The sequence below is a fragment of the Narcine bancroftii genome, chromosome 3 (genome assembly GCF_036971445.1).
Source record: "Narcine bancroftii isolate sNarBan1 chromosome 3, sNarBan1.hap1, whole genome shotgun sequence".
Lineage (NCBI taxonomy): Eukaryota > Metazoa > Chordata > Chondrichthyes > Torpediniformes > Narcinidae > Narcine > Narcine bancroftii.
The window spans coordinates 46,920,902-46,940,235 of NC_091471.1; the positions used below are offsets into that span (position 1 = coordinate 46,920,902).

The 19,334-nt window shown below is 39.8% G+C and overlaps 1 protein-coding gene and 1 long non-coding RNA gene across 25 annotated transcripts in view; one reads left to right on the top strand and one right to left on the bottom strand.

Moving 5' to 3' along the window:
• Positions 1-728: 728 nt before the first annotated feature.
• The window catches only part of st8sia3 (ST8 alpha-N-acetyl-neuraminide alpha-2,8-sialyltransferase 3), a 51,722-nt gene continuing 33,116 nt past the window's right edge, over positions 729-19,334 (top strand). For 6 of the 24 annotated variants that reach the window (XM_069923953.1, XM_069923958.1, XM_069923952.1 and 3 more), the window contains exons 1-3: positions 729-784; positions 16,311-16,349; positions 16,682-16,740. The gene's annotated coding sequence lies outside the window, so the exon portion shown is untranslated. The other 18 variants (XM_069923971.1, XM_069923962.1, XM_069923965.1 and 15 more) reach the window with 11 other exon arrangements.
• The window catches only part of LOC138757135 (uncharacterized), a 48,148-nt gene continuing 44,318 nt past the window's right edge, over positions 15,505-19,334 (bottom strand). Inside the window, exon 4 of the long non-coding RNA XR_011353360.1 lies at positions 15,505-16,157. This is a non-coding gene — a long non-coding RNA (uncharacterized lncRNA). The remainder of the gene's footprint in view (positions 16,158-19,334) is intronic.

Here is a 19,334-nt window from a genome sequence, read left to right on the forward strand (position 1 = left end):
ATTGGTGATAGAATCTGTACTATCACAGATGGAAATTAGAAATTAGTTGAATTCAGACTTGAACAAGGTGTCCCGTATTTTTATTTGGCAAATCTGGTAAACCTATCCAGGAGTTGAGGTATTTCAAAAAGATGCCTGTTTAACTTATACCAACCAAATGTCAATGGACTGTATAAAACATGTTTTTTTATTGAAATAACTATATTTTCCTTATATTTTATCAGTTGTGAATGAAGAAAATATTTTGTCATACTTAATACCCAAAAATAAATAGTTCCCATTTTTCACATGGACTATGGCATTGCATTAGTTCATGGCTTTTTTTAGTTAATTCATTCTTCACTTTTACATATACATGTATATATACAGTATACATTTGTAGAAAAATTCAAACTGTTTCAAGATTGACATGTAAGGTTTCAGCAGTACCTTTTACAGGCATTTTAATAAAATGAAAAAGGAATATATTACAAACATTTTCAACAATAAATACAGTTTAATATTTTTCATCACAAGCTTATTTCAAATTGTTCAGAATTATTGCTTCAGATTGTACAATAATGTTACTACAGTAGTAATTTGTAAATATTGCAGGCATCTTTTTTAATCACCTCTGCTCTGAGGAGAGAAGGGTCCTTGTGCTGCCAGAGAACAAGGCAGACATTAGAATAGACAACTTGCTGACAGCAACTGGGTCACGGGGGGGTGGGGGGGGGGGGGGGGGGGGGCCTTGATTCAGATCCACTCAAACTCTCTCCATCCCAGATTGTGATAACTGATCCTGGTACGTAATGCGTGAGTAACATCTCACTTCCCCTGTGAAATTCTGCTGAGGGAAAAATGAGAGGTAAAAATTCTGGAACAGAATTCATGAGCACCTGCCTGACTGCATTATACAAGTTGAAGTCACTTACATTATTCTGCATAGTAGTTTCCTTTTTAAATTTTATGTTGCATTTTCTTGACAGGAGGGTAAATATCTGAGTATTAAAAATTACACCCAGTGTACAAGAGGCAGCAAGATGGAGATATAACAAGAGACAACTTTTAGGTGCTAATTTGTCAGGATTTTGTTATAATGGATGTATAAGTTATTCTTGCTCTGTCATGAAGCAAGCTAGCTCTGTGACAGCTCAAGCAGAACTGTTCCCTTTTAGCACAGGTGCAGGTTAGTTGACCTGAACATAAGAGACTTGTTAAGCTTGAGTGCTTTATGTGATTCGCATTACAGTTTCTTTTAGATAAAATAGCATTGTTTAATTTCTTTAATTTTACCTTTTTTAAATTTTCTTCACTGTAGTTTCATGGATTTAAATGGGTAGACAGGTTAGATGCAGGAAGAATGTTCCTGATGTTGGGGAAATCCAGAAGGGGTCACAGTCTAAGGAAAGAACTGCAATGAGGGGAAACATTTTCACTTGGAGGATTGTAAATGTGCAGAACTTGCTTCCACAGTAAGTTAGTGAGCCAAGTTCAATTGATACTGTATATTCAAAAGGGAGTTGTATGCAACGCTATTGGTTAAAGAGATCAAGGGAAAGCAAAAAATTATTTGATCGGTCTTGAATGGTGGAGCAGTCTGGAAAGGCTGAATGGCCTTATCTTGCTCCTATGTTTCTTTGTTCCTATGAGACTAGGAGTTTCTGCTTTGGCTTAAATAAATTTGGCTTTTTAAACTACATATAGGCTGTTATTACTTTTAAACTTTTCTTCACTCTTTTAACTTTACCTGCATATTTTTAGTTCACATTTGTATTTTGAGATTCATTTTTTTCTCAGCAGCTAACAGCAGCTGTTTCAAAATCAGTCGTATGAATATGACCCAAAATAAATGTTTCAGTAAGAATGGTTGAAGGCTAAATACTGGGGAGGAGATTCGGGAGAATTTCCAGATCTGTTTTGTTCAGTGTAAAATGTGTTAGGGAACTAATCTACCCCTGGATTGTCTGGGAGGGCACCAGATCCATTAGGATTATGAAGACTCTTGGTAAGTAAAAACTAACTTTGAATATCAGTGAGGTGTAGCGTTCATTTAAGGAGGATGGATCTACTTGTTAATGTTTGCTGAACTTCAGAGAGAAGCATCCATTTTCTCACCCTCAATTCCCTATGGAGGTACTTTCGGAGACTGAGTCTTTTTTCAGAGACAGTTTCACTCTTTCTCCAAGACAGGCATGGCTCTAATTGGGCCAACCATTGTATCAATGTCTTTCTAGAGGCTACAAGGATATCAATCAAACCCGGTTATTCAGCACCACAGCATTTTTTTTTAAGCAGTCGTGTCTAATGATCCAACATTTTTTTTTCCAAATGCTTGGTGAATCCAGATCTGTTCACTCAAATGTTTGCAAAATGTCAGAAATCATCAAATATGTAATCTGTGTGGAAACAATTGTATAGAGTATGCACATCCAAAGGCAAATTCTCAGGCAAAGTACTTACATTACTTTTCTATTCCAACCCTGTCATGCATGAAAGGCAATGAAGGAAACATCTGGTGGGATAGGGGGGTGTGTGCTCTTCCTTTTTCTTCTGACCTCAATAATATACCAAACAAGTAAAGATTTAACACATAAGAGACATCTGTGGAAAGTAAGTTTGGCATCACTAATCTTCATTAGTACATATATTTCTGATGCCATATGGTACAGGAACAGAAGAATTAAATACTAGGTGCAATGAAAGGTGAAGGTTTGTGGAGGATAAATGCCATCTTCTCAGTACACAACCATATTATTAACCTCAGCATTACACAACATCTGATAGCCAATAATGGCCCGCTGCAGGGCAAGCAGCAGCTAGCCGACATCCGATTTTCCCAGTGGAGCTCACTCAGATTGTTGCCATTGCCTCCATGCCCATAGTTTACAATGGACAAAGAGGTTTAATTAACAGTGAGCTAACTGTTCATCAAGAATTGATGGAAGGCCTACCACAGGTCAAAGAGTGAACCTGTCGAGCTTCAGCCTGCTGCAACTCTGAGGACACCATTTTCTGTCCCATTCCTTCCACTCTGTCAGTGCCTTGGCATCATTTCCATGCATAGCTTCTCACTGGGATGGATGTTAAGAGTAATTTTTCAAAATTGAACGATATCAACATGTCCTGAAGAATTTATTGTCTCTAGGACTAGTTGAAGTGATTATCATTGATGCAATCAAGGGATGTTCAAAGAGTATATGAAGAAATGAAGGATTATTTTAGATGAATATTAATGGAAGGATGGCCAAGTGAAGTAGGGACTGATACATCCAGACTTGTTAAATGATCTATTCCTGTGCGCAGCTGTTTTTTTTCTCATATTGATGATGACAGGGTTAGTACTTTTAAGTTTCTGGGAGTCCACATATCAGAGGACCTCTCCTGGAGCCAGCACACCAATGCCTTTACTTTCTAAGTCTTAAATGATCTGGCGTGTCATCACATACACCAGGGGTACCTAACCTTTTAGTTCTTCTGTACCCCTTGGGCATTTTTATAGGTTCCCGTTTACCCCTAAAAATTAAGGATAAAAAACACAACATTGTGCAATCTGACAGTAGTGGTTATTCTCTCAGACCCAATGTACCCCCTGAAAAGTGCAAGTGCACCACTGGGGGTACATGGACCCCAGGTTGGGAACCCCTGAACTTCTACAGGTACAATATGGAAAGCATGCAAAAGTACTGAAAAAACTCAGCAGGTCACACAGCATCCATAGGAAATAAAAGGCAGTAAAGATTTCAGTCCTGAGCCCTCACTCCTGACTCTGTGGCCACAAAGATTATCTACGTGATTTCACTATTTCATTGACTGAATTTTTCATACATTAACTGTAACTATGAACATTATCTATCTTTTATATTTGTTATCCCTTTCTGTACTGGGGTAATTTAATGAATACTATTGTAGATGGAAAATCTTTGCTGCAGCATGAATTTTGGGGCATACATTCATTGTACTTATGTGTATGACAATAAACTCCTTATTGTTTTTATTAACATATAATAAATTAGAATATAAAAGTCGCGAGAGAGTGCATAGTAAATTCAACAAGATATTGCCTGATTGGAGGATTTTGGTATCGAGGGAGATTGGATAAAATGGACTTGCTTTCCCTGGAATGACCTGACAGAAGTATATAAGGTTATGAGAGGCATTGCTAGGATAGTCAAAATGTTTTATCCCTTGATGGGGATATCAAAAGGAGAAAGGTTCAAGGTGAAAGGAAGGAATTTTAAAGGGAATCTGGGGTTCTTTTTTTTTGCACAGAGAATGATTGATATCGGGAATGTATTGGCAGATGAGGTGGTGGAATCAAATGCAATCACTCCATTTAAGAGGTATTTAAATAAACACTTAAATAGGTCAGCATGCTTGGATACAGTCCTAATGCAAGCAAATGGGATTAGTGTCAATGCAAAAAGGTCAGCAAGAATGTGACGATCCAAAGGCCCGTCTCTGTGCTGTGTGGTTCTATGACTCCACGATTCTAAACTCAGGAATTCCTTTCATCTTCCTCAGAATTGAAGTAAAAATAGCTTTTGTTTGCCTTCTTATCATTCCAATCTTGATTTTTCTTCATTTTTTGATGGTTTCAATTTTTGATTTCTGCACATTCAGAAATGTTTTAAGCGTTCTGGTCTTCTAGTTTTTAACTGTTTATTCTTCAGGAATCCTATTCTGCATGTTAATTCAACTTGTTCTTTCCAGCTTGTCTTCCACATTGCCCTGCACAATCTTTTCTCTATGATGCCCCAAGGCTGCATTCCAGTTTATTTACATTTTCACTTCAATCTGAGCCTATTTTGGCACTGCTAACTTCTTTAAACATTTGCACATTTTTTTCTGGAAAACAGCTGTATATTTTGTCAATACTGTACAAAGAATTTTTTTTTTAAATGCAAGTTAATATAAGGCAGCTCAATTATTACTAAACTGAGTAAGTTTTGCAACACAATCTAATAATGGAGTGTGTGTATAGGGAGAACAATCTGTACCAGAACTTGGAACAAGATAAAATGTTACTAAAATATTGTATCAACTTTATGTATCAACTTATTGGTGAGAGGGTCAGCAGCAGGAGTCATGGAGTAAAATCAGCAGTTGCATTGAGGGGTAAAAGAGCAGCATATATGGAGTCAGGAATGGCTCCAGGAAACTTAAGGAGCAAACAGTTAGCCTGTGCTCCTCCCCCTTCCTCCTTTGTCTCCTCTCCCCCTCCTCCTCCCCCCACCTTTTAAGATCAAGTTCAAATTTATTTGTCATCCCATTGTACCAGTACAATCTGATGAAACAGTGTTTTCTAGTCCACGGGGCAGAACGGTGCAGACAGTTAAAAACAGAGACAAATGATACATGTACAAGCACATATATATTCATAATAAATAGGAGAGCACAGAAAGTTATTTTAAACAGTCCTGCCCGTGGGAAGAAGCTGTTCCTCAGCCTAATGTTTCTGGCTCGAATTCTTTTGTTTCTTTTTTTCAACTGGAGTAACTAGAAGATGCTGTGCGGGGTGATTACGGGTGTTCCCTGATTTTCCAAACCCTCTTTTAACACCAATGCTCATAAATTCCATCAATGAGTTGAAGGGTGATTCCAGTTATCCTCTCTGCCTCTTTTATGATCCTATGGATTGATCTCTAATCCGATACTCTACAGCAGGGCAGCGTGTTTTGCAGCGCCAGCTATCGGGACCGGACTTCAAATCCCGCGCTGTTTGTAAGGAGTTTTGTACGTTCTTCCCGTGTCTGCATGGGTTTTCCCCAGGGGGCTCCAGTTTCCTCCCACCGCTCAAAACGTACCGGGTGTGTTGGCTAATTGGATGAAAATTGGACAGCATTGACTCATGGGGCTGAAATGGCCTTTAACCATGTTGTATGTCTAAATATATGGCGAGCTCTCCACTGGCCACCGAGACAGAGGTGCACCAAAGAAGAGGTACAAGGAATGTCTAAAGAAATCTCTTGGTGCCTGCCACATTGACCACCGCCCAGTGGGCTGATATCGCCTCAAACCGTGCATCTTGGCGCCTCACAGTTCGGCGGGCAGCAACCTCCTTTGAAGAAGACCGCAGAGCCCACCTCACTGACAAAAGACAAAGGAAGAAAAACCCAACTCCCAACCCCAACCAACCCATTTTGCCCTGCAACCGTTGCAACCATGTCTGCCACAAATGAGCCTGCAGCTGACGTGGACATTTACCCCCTCCATAAATCTTCGTCCGCGAAGCCAAGCCAAAGAAATGTCTAAATTTTTTTTAAAAACTGTACCACACTGTGATTCAGCCGGCTAGGACGCTCTCTATTGAGATCCTGTAGAAGGTTGCCAGAATGGTGGCTGGTAGCCTTGCCCACTTCAGTTTTCTTAGGAAGTGCAGTCACTGTTGTGCCTTCCTGACAAGTGAGAAGATGTGTGTCCCGGATAGGTCACATCTTAAGTGGACTACAAGGAACATGGTTCTCTCTACTCCCTCCACTACCAAGCTATTAATGTGTAGTGGAAGGTGGTTGTCCCTGGTCCTCCTGAAGTCCACAATCATCTCTTGTCCATTCTGAGACTCGGGTGTTATTCTCACACCATTTGACGAGATTTTCCACCATTTCTCTGTATTTCAACTCATCGTTGTCGCTCATTTGGGTCTATCTGTTTTTCCTAATTCCTGACAAAGGGCTTATTATACTAACACAAAAAATGAAAAGAAATATAAATGAGAAACAGTCCAAAGAAATAAAACAACACAGTGAGCATATAAAGGAGAGAGGACAGTTGCCTGGAAACAAGTTTACATACTTTGGTACTTATTATTTTAGCTGCATATAAATTTGGAAATCAGGGTCATTCTGTGCAAAATGCCAGGTCACAAAATTTAACCTAGCATTTCTGGGAATTGCATGTGATAGTGAACATGGAACACGAGATGTACTTGGATTGTTGTTATTCACTGTGAAATTTCATTTGAATTATTGCCCCTGAGACTGGGCCACATTGTCCAACAAGTATTTGTTGTTTGCCAATTACAGAAACACTCCATTTCACAGAGCTCCATTCATCGCTGCTGCCCAACTTAAAAGAATACTCAGCTAGTTTACACTTCCTTCTAAAGTTTGCTGCAGCCAACTTTGGAGACTGCCCAGGGAGTCAAGAGGTCAACAAAATCTGTCTCTCCAAACTTGGGTGAGGTGAATGGTTTTTTTTAAAAAAGAATTAATACCTCTTTGCCATGACGATTCCCTGGGCATTCTGTGGGAGCCAGAACTAGAAAGCTGAGATCAGAAAAATGTCAAACTTGACCAGGAACACTGGGAAGAAGAGGAAGACTGACTTAAATCTATTGATATTATTTGTAGGGGCCATATTATGTAGTGTGTAGTTTGCATACATTTTGCATCATTTTTTTTAACATGACCTGATTGTATTTATATTCTAGCAACACAGTGCATCATCAATAAATTCCCAAACTGTTCTTATGATAAAATTCCATCAGAAAACAATTTCTCATATTCTACTGCATGGGGGAGTGGGGGTGGATTGGGGGGGAGGGGGGAGGAGAGAAGGGAATCCAGTGGGGAGATGGGAGGCAGGAGTATGGAACCAAAGAGAAGAAGGGATGAGAATAGATGGGCTGTTTCAGGCCCAAAGACAAAGGGCTCAGGCCCAAAATGTTGGTTTCCATTTGCCTCTTATGGATGTCACATGACCTACTGAGATTTTCCGGCACTTTTGTTTATTACACTAAATTCACAGCATCTGCTGACTTTCCTGTTTATCTCCGTCATATTTCACATCTAGTTCGTCAGTACCCCATTGGACCCTTGCCTCATCTCTCCCACCCTGTCCTCTTTATTCTGCTTCTATACGGAACTAACTTTCCTTAACCCCTAATGAAGAGTTTTAGCTCGAAATGTCAACTATTCTTTTTCTCCCACTGAGTTCCTCCAGCAGATTGTGGTTGTAAACATTATTGGAGTAACTCATAGAGACCAATCTGATCCTTAACACAATGGGAGAAAATGGCAACGTTTTGAGTCAAAACCCTTTTGTTGAGACTGGTTGAATGTAGTAGAGAAACCAGTGTAAAGAGGACAGGGAGGGAGGGGTGGGAGAGCAGCTCCTTATAAGGTTGATGAACTGGGTAGCAGTGAAACATAGCAGAGAGAGATAGTGCCAAACAAAGGAGAGAGAGGCAAGACAAACCAAGGGGTGGAGGGAGGGGTAGAAGATGTCATAGAATGGAGTGGGATTAGAAGACAAAGACTGCCAGATCTGAAATCTGAAAAGAAGGTGAAAATGGTAGTATAGAGAGAAACCCATAGCTTCCATTACATCAATATTAGCATCTCCTCTATTTATCAGTAGCCTTTGTCTCCACATCACCCAGCCTCCAGCAGTCTCCATCTCACCCAAGGGTGTACAAGGTGCAAAAATTTGTGGAAAGATAGAGGATTGGGAAGTTTTTCTAAAACATGCACACCGCACGGTAACTAAAAATTCAAAAGGAGGGAAAAGATGAAGTATGAATGTAGGCAAACAATTAATATCAACAAGGATACAAAAAACTTATTCAAGTATATAAAGTGAAAAAGAGGTGAGAGTAGAAAAATTATGCTAGAGAGATAATAATGGGAGACAATAAGATGGCATAGGAACAAAATGAGTATTTTGCATCAGTCTTCATTGTGGAAGACACTAGCAGTGTACCAGATGTCGAAGGGTATCAGGAAAGGGAAATGAGTGCAGTTACTATTTCAGGGGAGAAGGTGCTCAGAAAACTGAAAGGTCTAAGGGTGGATAAGACACCTAGACCAGATGGATTGCGCCCTCAGGACCTGGAAGAAGTAGCAGTAGATATGTAGAGGAATTGGTAATGATCTTTCAGGAATCAATCGATTCTGTTATGGTCCTAGATTACTGGAAAATCGCACATGTCTCCCCACTATTCAGAAGGGAATGTGGCAGCAGGAACAAAATTATAGGCCAGTTATCCTGACTTCAGTCATTGGGAAGATGCTGGAGACAATTGTAAAGGATGAGATTACAGAGTATTTGAAGGCGCATGACAGGATAGGGCAGTGGTTCTTAACCTTTTTTCTTTCCACTCACATACCACTTTAAGTAATACCTATTCCATCAGTGCTCTGTGATTAATAAGGGATTGCTTAAGGTGGTATTTGAGTGGGAAGGGAAGGTTGAGAATCACTCCTCTAGACCCAATTATTACTGAAATATTTTGCTTGAGAAAAATTGTCATTGGCCCATTTCCTTTGGAGTTATGAAACCATGCACATAATGGGTCGATTAGGTATGATTAAAACAGTGGTTTTCAAATGTTTTCTTTCCACCAACATACCTCCTTAAGCAATCCCTTACTAATCACAGAGCACTCATGGCATAGAGAATCCTTAAAGTGGTATTTGAGTGGAAAGAAAAATGTTGAGAATGACTGGGATAGGGCAAAGCCAGCATGGTTTCTTTAAGGAAAATCTTGCTTGACAAACCTCTTGGAATTTTTTGAGGAAGTGACAAGCAGGCTGGATAAGAAGGTGCACTGGATGCTGTCTATTTAACACGTTAAGAGCCCATGGTTTAACAGGAAGCATACTAGCATGGTTAGAGCATTGGCTGATTGGCAGGAAGCAAAGAGTGGGAATACAAGGTTCATATTCTGATTGGCTGCCAGGGTCCAGCATTGGGGCAGCTACTTTTTATTCATATATTCATGATTTGAATTATGGAAAAAATGTCTTTGTGGTCAAGTTTGAAGTTGTGTAGAGGAAACATGGAGGCTGCAGAAGGACTTAGACAGATTAGGAGAATGGGCTAGAATGGCAAATGAAATATAATGTTGGAAAGTGTAAGGTCATGTACGTTGTTAAAAAAAAAAGGACAGACTATTTTTTGAATGGGGAGAAACTTAAAAACACCCAAATGCTAAGGGATCTGGGATTCCTTGTGCAGGAGAGCCTCAATGTAAACTTGAATGTCGAGATGGTGGTGAAAAAGGCAAATGTAATGCTGGCAATCATTTCAATAGCAGTAGAATACAAGAGCATGGATGTAATGCTGAGATTTTATAAGGCACTGGTGAGACCTCGCTTGGAGCATTATGAGCAGTTTTGGACTCCTTATTTAAGAAAGGATGCGTTAACATTGGAGAGAGTTCAAATGAGGTTCACTAGGATGATCCAGAAATTAAAGGGTTATTATATGAAGAACGTTTGATAGCTCTTATTCTGTTTTGGAATTTAGGAGAATGAGGGGGATCTCATTGAAGCATTTTGAATGTTGAAAAGCCTGGACAGAGTAGATGTGGGAAGGTTCTTTCCCATTATGGGAGAGTCTAGGACAAAAGGACACAACTTCAAGATTGAAGGACGTCTGCCTAGAACAGCAATACGTAGGAATTTCTTCAGCCAGGTCTGTGGAATTTGTTGCCACAGGCAGTTCTGGAGGCCAGGTCATTGGGTGTACTAAAACAGAGATTGATAGATTCTTGATTAGGCAGGGTATCAAGGGTTATGGGGAGAAGGCTGGGCAGTGGGGCTGAGTGGGGAAATGAATCAGTTCATGATTAAATGGCAGGACAGACTTCATGTGCTGAATAGCCTATTTCTACTCCTATCAGTAATGGTCTTATAGTTTTTACCTCTTTTTTCTCTGGCCTCTCTCTGGCTGGCGCCTGCCAATCAACTACCGTGTTTCACTAATTTTCCCTTGATGAAGGGCTCAGGCCCGTAACGGTTCAAAGAGGTCCTGCTTGAACTGTTGAGTTTCTCCAGCACTTTTGTGTTTTTTACCAATCCCCTGTCCAACCTCCAACTTGTCCTTGTTATACTGTCTATCAGCCCTCTGCATTCTCAGCCTTGATGAAGGGTTCTAAGGCATAATATTGACAATTCTTTTTCACCTACTAATGCTGCTCGACGTGGTGAGTTCTTCCACCAGATTGTGTTTTGCTCATTGGAATAATTTAGACATACATATGACACAGTAACAGGCTATTTCGGCCCACAATTTACACACAATTAATCTACATGCCCGGTACATTTCAAACAGTGGGAGGAAATCAGAGCCCCCAGGGAAAACCCACATTGAGACAGGGAGAGCATGCAAACTCCTTACAGACAGCATAAGATTCGAACCCCAGTCCTGATCACTGGTACTGTAAAGACATTGCGCTAACCGCTATGCCAACCATGCCGCCCAAATATTGGGAGATGAAACAACGGGATGGCACAGTTAGCGTAGCGGCTAAGCACAACGCTATTCCAGTGGCAGCTGGAATCCAGTTCAAATTCAGGACTGTTTATAAGGATTTTATGCATTCTCCTTGAGTCTGCATGGATTTCAACCAGATGATCTGGCTTCCTCCAACCCTCCAAAAACATACGGCGAATGTAGGCTAATAGATGTATTTGGATGGCATGGACTTACGGGCCAAAAGGACCTGTTACCATGTAACAAACATCTGCCAAAAGGAGCTGGTATGGTATCTAATTCTTTTTTTATTAAAATTTTTAGATGTAACTTTTTTTGGACTTAACTAACAGTTGTTCAAATGCAAGATATGGATGCTAATAAATAAAACTCAGAAGCAAGAATACAGTTATTTGAAATATAGGTCATTGGAGAGGCCACACTTAAAATGTTATATACTGTTCTGGAGCCCAGCAGCAGGAAAAATATCAATAAGATTGAAAGAGTGCAAAGAAGATTTACTAAGATGTTGGTGGGTCTTCAGGAGTTGAGTTACCGGAAAAGATTAAACAGGTAGAGCTATACACCTTGGAACAAAGAAAAATGAGGGAAGACTTGATAGTTTATAAGATTATGAGGGGTATAGACAGAGTAGATGAGAGTAGGATGTTTCCACTTAGATTTGGGGGAGATAAATATGAGAGTTCATAGCTTTAGGCTGAAAGGGGAAAGGTGTAAGGGGTACATTAGGGGAAAGTTTTTCACTCAGAGTGGGAGTATGTGGAATGAGCTGCCATCTTATGTGGTGAATACAGCAATATTGAGTTTTAAAAATAAATTGAATAAATGCATGGATAGGAGTGGTCTGGAGGATTATGGAAAGAGAGCAGGTCAGTGGAACTAGCTACACAGGCAAGTGGTGACCCTACTTTGTCCCAGTGAAATTCACGGGAATTTGCCCACCTCGGCAATTTGGGGGGTCCTGCCCCCAACCGATGATGCAAGTTCACCCCCGTCTATTGATCACTCACCTGCTCCCGTCACTCCCTCCCTCCCACCTGGCTGCCTGTTGTCCATCTACCCCCCCCCCCCACTGTTCACTGACACCCCCCCAATGCTTCTGCATGTCGCAGCAGCAGCACAGTACAGGATGAATGGCCGACTTCATTTCCCATAATCCCTCATGCAGCTGGAATCTCTCTGGGAAATACAGCTGTGTGAGGGATTATAGTAAAAGAGGATGGTCATTCTTCCTGCATTGTGCTGCCGTCGCAACGTGCTTAAGCGGCCAGCTGTTGTCAGGCAGTAAGTATCTTTTAATTTGAATTTTAATCACTTACATGATGCAGCACACAAGCGCTGACATCATGAGGCTTCCCTGCTTGGCCATTTAGCTCTTCACACCACAGACAGAGGATGGTCCAGGAAAATTTCCCGGAGCCGCGGCCCTACCTACAAGTTAGGGTCGCGAGTCCACTTAAAATTCCCAGGCCAACCTTTTCATGCCACAGGTTCATGGGAGGGTTCCCGGGAATCTCCATTTTAAAATACGGGGTGAAAAGGCCTATTGGTCAGCACAGACAGGAAGGATCGAATGGCCTGTGTTTTCTCTGCTGTAACGTTCTATGGTTCTAATTAGTGCCAGAAGAAGGGTCAGATGGCATTGTGTATTAGTGATTTGGATTGAGGAATAAATAGAGTTGTGGTTAAGTTTGCAGATATTGCTGAGATAGATGGGAGGCCAGGTTGTGAGCAGGAAACAGCGAGGCTGCAGAGAGACATAGATTAGAAGAATGGACAAAGAAGTGAAAAACAATGTTGGAAAGGGCAGACTATTATTTGGATGGGGAGATCATTCAGAATTTGGAGTTGCTAGGTTACTTAGAAGGCCTCATGCAGGATACGCCAAAGGTTAACCTTCAGGTGGAATTAGTAGTGAAGAAAGCGAATGCATTCGTATCTAGAGAAATAGGATATGAGATTAGGGATGTGATGACGAGGCTTTACAATGCACTGGTGAGGCCTCACTTGGAGTATGGAGAGCAGTTTAGGGCTCCTTATTTAAGGAAGGATGTGCTGGCATTAGGAGAAGGGTTCAGAGAAGGTTTGCAAGAATGATTTCCAGAATGAAAGGATTAGCATATCAGGAACATTTGACTGTACTTCTTGAGTTCAGAAGAATGCAAAAGGGCCTCATAGAATGTTGAAAGGCTTGGACAGAGGAGATGTGGAGAAGTTGTTTCCCATGGTAGGGGAGTCAAGGACAAGAGGCCACAACTTCAGGTTTGAAGGATGCTCATTGAAAACAGAGGTGCAGTGGAATTTATTCAGCCAGAGAGTGGTGAATTTTCTGCCACTGGCAGCTGTGGAGACTGGGTCATTGGGTGTATTTAAGGCAGAGCTTGATAGGTGTCTGAATGGTCAGGGTATCAAAGATTATGGGGAGAAAGCAGAGAAGTGAGGGAATGAAGAAGCTCATGATGGAATGGCAGAGTGAACTCAATGGGCTGAATGGCCGATTTCTGCTCTTATATCTCATGGTTTTATCACATTATGACATTGTAACAGCTTGTGAACTAAACAAAAGTTCCAGTTAGACCCATTATCCAATGGGTTGAAATAGCTTGGTTGCAATAAGGGCTTCATATGAGAAATAATATAAAACTCCATTAATGCCAGGACCTGAATATTAATTAATAGATCAGAGTAGAAAATTCTAATTCCATTGAAAGAAATAAATTTGTGTAATTTTTTATAAGTGTTACATCACTGAAATTTTTTTTTCTGGAGTGAAACACAAGAAATACCATTTTTAGCAAACAATGAGAGACTAGAGGGACTCAGCATGTGAGACAGTATCCATGTACAAATGATCAGTCAACATCCTGACCCAAAATGTTGACTGACTATTTCTATCCATGGATGCTGCCTGACCTATTAAATTCCTTTGGCAGCTTATTATTTGTTCAAGATTCCAGCATTTGCAGTTTTTGTGTTTCTCTAAGGACCATTTTTAAGTTATTTCACAACTCTCTGAAAATTCAACCAATTACTTTTGGGAGTCGATCACTCTTGTGCCCTGAAGCACTTTCCCTGCTGCAATACCTGAGATGATGGCATCCTCCTTCAACATTTCATTCTAAGTGCAACAGGGAAACCTAGACCATGAAGACCTTGGAACGCCTGTCATTGCGCCTCCTGGGAAAGCATGGACTTCCCAGCATAGCACCAGACTAATTAACCTGACAAGTAGGTAAATTACTCCTAATCAACCTTAGAAGAGCCCCTCTTCTCCATTCCTACCACTCTTGCGCCTGACTCCTTGATCATCTGAGCCAAATCCACTCATCACCATCGAAGCTTCCAATCAGTTTGACAACCCCATTGTCCCACAACCAATCAGCTTTCCAATTTGCTTCCCCTCTGTAATGTTCCAAACCTTTGACACAACATGGACAGCACACAACATGGACAAAAAAATCTTTCTAAAATTATCTTTTCATACAATTTTAAAAGGCAGTAGAAAATCTGTATCAGCTAAATGCAATACCAAACAACAGTCTATCAAACCTTAATTCTGAAAGAAATAAAAACCAGTGGTTCAATGATTGTGACAGGCTTCCAATTAGATGCAGATACATCCAGTTAGGATCACTGGCAATGTGGGACCAAATTTATGTTGGAAAATGGGAGGAATAAAGAGAAAATGATAAGAATGAGACAGGCCTCCCTGGAAGGGAATGCAAAATTGACGACCTTTGTTTGTGAAATTATTGGCGTTTGATCTCAGGCCCATGCTTAAAGTAATGGCAGTGAAGTTCATCACCCCTAGGTGTAGTAAATTTTGGAAGACTACTTAAGCCTCATGGGCAACCTACTATGGAGGTACACTTGGGCATCCAGAATACAGGAAAGATATCTGTGTGACCTTCTTTCCATATGTCTCTACCACTCTTTTTCTTTCTCCCTGAATTCCTGAGACGATGAGAAAAGTAATGGAAACTGCACCTTTTTTTGAATTGGATAAGGATTATCTGTTGGATACTTGGAGAACTACTGATAGTTTTACATAGATAATCCCAGCAGTGGTCACCTGCAAAAATCTAGGTCTCAAAAAGACATAATGTTTTACAGACAGAAATTAACCCTGCCCCTGCTGGATAGCTGAACCACCAATAGCTGGTATCATACTTAAATGTGTAATGATGACTTGGATAAGAGAATGGAGATTTGTTGATATTGCAACAATATTACACCTTATACATTCAATTTCAGAATAGAAAGGGGAATGTTACTCAAATCAATGAAGTTTTATTAAACAGTGAATGAATTTTTCTAGATATTGCATGTACTTTATTTCTGATGAGTCAGACAGTGCCGCAAAATTACTATAACTCAGAGGATAGGTCATTGGAGCAGTAACAAATTTTTAGGCAGGTGGCCATACAAACCAGAATCAGAATCAGAATTTATCGTCATGAAATTCGGTGTTTTTGTGGAAGCATCATTGTGCAAACATTCATATTATAACCATCTTACATGATTATAAATGAGAAAAAAATGTGCATGAAAAGTAAGGCAGTGTCTTTGGTTCATTGATTTTTCAGGAATCTGATGGCAGCAGGGAAGAAGCTCTCCTTGTGCCACTGAGTGCTCGTCTTTAGGCTCCTGTACCTTTTCCCCAATGGTAGCAGAGTGAAGGGGGCATGGCCTGGGTGGTGGGGGTCCTTGAGGATAGAGGTTGTTTTTTTTAAGACACCAGCTCATGCAGATGTCCTCGATGGAGTGAAGTCTGATGCCAGTGATGTCATAGGCCAGGTTAGCAACCCTCTGGAGTTTATTCTTGTCTTGAGAATTGGCATCTCCATACCAGGCAGTGATGCAACCAGCCAGAATGCTCTCCCCAGTACACCCGTAGAGGTTTTTGGTGGCGTACGGAATCTCCTCAAGCACCTCACAAAGTACAGCCGCTGGTGAGCCTTGAGAAAACAAATTAACTCTTATTCATGAAAGTGTTTGTTGATGACAAATTTAGTCCAACAGTTAATCAAATATTTGATTTCCTTATAATCACTTCAACAAATGTTGTTAAATTTACCAAGAGCTAACATTCATTCTTTTTTTCTCTTCAGGTTTATTCTTTTTGAAGCCTCTTCTGTTAATCTAACCAAGTGAGTACTTGAAACAAGCCTGGATGTTTTTCACAATTCATTCTTGACAACAATACAAAGATCTTTAAAATAACATACGCTCTTTCCATTCAAACTCATAGTCCATTATAAGATGGATAGTAAACAGCATTTGTCTCATTAGAGAATATGACAGCTGAGAGTGTTGTAAATGTTCTGAGAGTTTAAAATTTGTTAAGCAGCAATAAAATATTTGAGAAAATGCAAGATCTTCTAAAGATTAATCTATCAAATATAATTGCAAAACAATTGAAGTACGTTTTGTTCTTAAATTATGAAATTTGCTCTTCTAACGATTTGTTATTTGATTTAAGAAGCAAGTGAATGCAATGACTATTCTAATGAGAATCATCATTCTGGAGGATCACATAAGGTACATCACTTAGTACTTGGTCATTTCTGGGACCTACACACTCAGAACATGGGGCTCTACACAAGAAGTATAATCTTATTGAATGAAGACATGATTGAATGAAATTTTATTGTGACGTAATTGACAAAAAAAAAACATGTATCCAAATCCTGGTCGAGTACCAAGCTTATTAGTTTAATAGGTGAAGCAGTATTAATTTCCAAAATCAGCCTCCTCTTGTTGGGTTGTCATTTTTGTATTCCTTTGTTTTGGTCAGCAGAATAAAGAGATTTCTGTGAGCCACCATTTCTTTACAGAAATGCAGCGAAAATTCTTACCTTTCAGGTACAAACTGACCTGTTTTGTGTTTGCAACATTTCTTAATTTTATTTTGCAGTCTAGCCTTTGTACTATTTGCATTTATCTCTCTGTGGGCGAATTTCACTAGTTCGAGCACAAGTGTGGGGGGAGGGGGTGAATGGAAAGAAGAAAGTAGCTATACCACACCAGCACATCTTCTGTCAGCTGACTGGAGATTCAAATATGAAGACTGATTCTAAACAGGAAGAACACTGCAGCCAAGACATTCAGGATCTCCCTAATAAGACAAAACCTAGCAAGGAAAGCCTTCAAAGAAAAGGTCTGTATCAAATTTAATTAGAATATGACACAAAAGTCCTGTAGGCTCCAATAAACTGTAAACAATTTTGGAATTAACTTTGGAAAATGGCACTAGAAGCTTTCATACCTCGCTTCCAGAAAGGTTAGATTACAGTCGTCCATCATCCTTATAGCCCTTGCAAGTTTAATCAAAGAACAGATTTTTTAAAAAGCTTCAAAATAGTAAAGCAATTTAAGTAAACAAAAATGCATAGAGCAAAAGAAAATCCACAGATGCAATTTTATTTGCATGCATCTCATTAAATATATTATAGAATAGTCCATTATAAAAGGAAACAATATTGTCTACTTTAAATATTTTTTGAATGGGCAAGAAATGTCCTTCCATAACCAAACTATATTTATTCATGTTTAATCCATTACCAATATTAAATCCTCATTTTAGTTTGATTTGGGGTTATTTCAGAACCCAGTTAATGAACTGGTTTCCTGCCCACTATTGGGAGTTGGTGATTGATACTGGTCAGTTGATCATGTGATATTAATTGATCAGAGCTGACTACAATTTAGAAAAGGCTCTCTAGACGTTTGGTTGCTAAGCAACTGTAGCCTTTGGTCAGTCGTGGTCAGTAAAAGCCTTTGTCCCAGTGTGGCGTGTCAGGCACTGACCTCTAATCTATATATGTGTGAATTCTACACACAAAATGGTATGTATTTTTGTGCACTTGTATAAGTACACGTGCATATGTATACGCACCTGTGTGTGTGTGTGTGTGTGTGTGTGTGTGTGTGTGTGTGTGTGTGTGCGCGTGCATGTGTGTATGTGCGAGCCTGCATACCTATATCAAATGGATGAACTTGAATGTTTACAATATCAATTTTCTCACCAATTTTCCAAAAGAACAGTTTAACCTTTTAAATAGAGAATTTTCAGTTCTTTTCAGAAGATAAAATAGATTTAGCCTTTCAAACTAATGAAAGCACTTACAACTATAATAAAAGGAAAAAGTATTTCCAAAGGCTTTGATAAGTTATAAAAAAAATTCTTCTTGCTGAAGAACTGATTGAAATGACTAATCATTGTTGAAAACAAAAATAGGATCCTAGCTGAACAAGGGGATTCATAAAGCACAAAGGGAAATATTAGCAATCTATAATTTCATCAGATCTGGCCTTGAACTCATTATTCTTTCCAAATATAGACATTATTAGCTGCTGGTGGAAAGAGGTCCTTATGATCATTATATAAGACTGCTATGAACAGGACATTCTAGAAATACATAATAAGTTGATCAGAAGCTGATAAAGAGTCACAGATCATTTTGATAATTCTTTTTTAAAAAATCTCCACACTACCACTTGCCCTAGTCCCTCCATCGCATTTCTATACACTATCTCAGGTATTAACATTGTAAGAATATACTTTATACTTACTACTCAAGGACATGACTTGGTGTGTGTTACTGGTTGTGTAACTCATGTTCAATGCTGTTTAACATGACTATTGAAGATAAGATTGCCATATAACAAATAGAATCATTAGGACTAGTGATTGACATTAATAAATCAGGTATGTTTTTATGATGAGGCCTTCCACTCCAGGACATTTGAAATGTCCTTTTTCTGTAATAAGCACAGATTCTCCTCTACTGTCACCCATCTCCTCCATCTCTCGTACTTCTGCCCCCTCATCCCACCTTCCCCCCACCCCCATAAAATCAAGGACAAAATCCCTTTGGTCCTCATTTTCCACCCCACCAGCCTTGGCACCAGACATATTATATGCCCACAGTTCCACCAACTTCAGCCTGATCCCAACATCAGCAACATCTTGCCCACGCCACCCTTAGTCATTTTTTGCAGGAATCAGTCTCTCAGACTCTCTAGCCCATTGTTCCCTCTCCACTTAACCTTCCACTCCCTTAGGCACCTTCCATTCTGATTGCAGAAAGTGTGCCCACATCTTCTCCCTCAACTCCATTCAGAGCTATAAA